We start from the raw sequence: 1,457 nt of genomic DNA, 5'->3' as shown, positions 1-1,457 counted from the left end.
TCAGAGACAGTGCGATTGGCACAGGACAGAGCGGAGTTTAGGGCTGTTGTACATAGAGTCGCTATGAATCGCAAGCTACTTGATGGCACATAACAACAACAACAACATTCCTAGTACTTATCAATCCTACTTTACTCCACATTGATAGCTGTTGTTAGCATTGGGAAAAAAAGATTTGTATGCACACATAGACACATGTTCAACTAATACGTAAGTGAATATTTTGTTTTTGTGTTTCTAAAATATTATGTGACTTCATACAGTGTGTATTTTTTTTTTATTTGCTTTTTATGCAGCTGTTTGCCTTTAAGCTACTTCTTGTATTTGTATGTGTCATGTACCATGTTTTTTAAAAAACAGGTTCTTCTAAAACAGATGTATCTGTACTTTGACACGCTGGTTAAATCCAACCTCAAAACAATAACTTTAAATCCAACCTCAAAACAATAACTTTAAATCCAACCTCAAAACAATAACTTTCTTTGGCTGACATGTGATGTGTTTTCTTATATTTGTTTCTGTCATCAAACGGGCCGAACTCATTCAGCATTTCTTAGGTTCAAGGAATTGAAGAACAAATTCAAGCCTTGAGTTGCAATACTTAAGGATGCTTTGGGCAGAATATTACATGGTCCAGGAAGTATTCAAAGAGGATGGAAAGAGTATACAAAGTGATTGTACCAAACGGAGTCGGTGGACTCAGAATAATTTCATGAAACAATGTATGAGTAAGAGCCTGTGGTGATGAAGGAGGAAGTTCTAGCTGCTCTGAAAGAATTGGCAGGAAACAAGGCCCCAGGACTTGATGGTACACCAATTGACATATTTCAACAAACAGATTCTTTTCTGGATATGCTTACCAAGTTGTGCCAAGAAATCTGGAGGACAGCCACAGGGCAAACTAACTGGAAGAGATCTGTATTTATTCCCATTCCAAAGAAAGTTGATCTTACAGAATGTGGTAATTATTGAACAATATCATTAATATCACATGCAAACAAGATTCTACTGAAGATTATCCAAAAACAACTGGAGTAGCACATCGACAGAGAAGTACCACAGTGCAGGCTGGTTTTAGAAGGAGTTGTGGTACTAGGGATTTTATAGCTAATGTTAGATGGACCTTGGCTTAAAGCAGGGAATAACAGAGGAATGTTTATCTGTGTTTCATGGACTATGTAAAGGTGTTTGACTGTGTGGATTACAACAAACTGTGGCTGACTCTGAGAAGAATATGAATCCCAGAACACTTGATTGTGCTAATGCAGAACCTATACTTGGACCAGGAGGCAAGTCATCAGAACAGAGCAAGGGAACACTGCATGGTTCAAAATTGGGAAACGTGTACACCAGGGATGTGTCCTATTTCCATACCTTTTTCATCTGTATGCAGAACAGATTATCTGGAGCCTGGGCTGTATGCGGAGAAGTCTTGCATCAGGATTGGAGGAAGACTC

At 38.4% G+C, this 1,457-nt stretch overlaps 1 protein-coding gene across 1 annotated transcript in view; it reads left to right on the top strand.

Annotated features, from left to right (window-relative positions):
- The window catches only part of KIAA1109 (KIAA1109 ortholog), a 249,312-nt gene that overhangs the window by 16,669 nt on the left and 231,186 nt on the right, over window positions 1-1,457 (top strand). The window lies entirely within an intron of this gene.

Source organism: Elephantulus edwardii, unplaced genomic scaffold (assembly GCF_000299155.1).
Source record: "Elephantulus edwardii isolate Elephantulus edwardi_28Jun2011 unplaced genomic scaffold, EleEdw1.0 scaffold00012, whole genome shotgun sequence".
Lineage (NCBI taxonomy): Eukaryota > Metazoa > Chordata > Mammalia > Macroscelidea > Macroscelididae > Elephantulus > Elephantulus edwardii.
The sequence above is the reverse complement of the archived record's forward strand: the minus strand, read 5'-3'. Positions and strand labels throughout refer to the sequence as shown.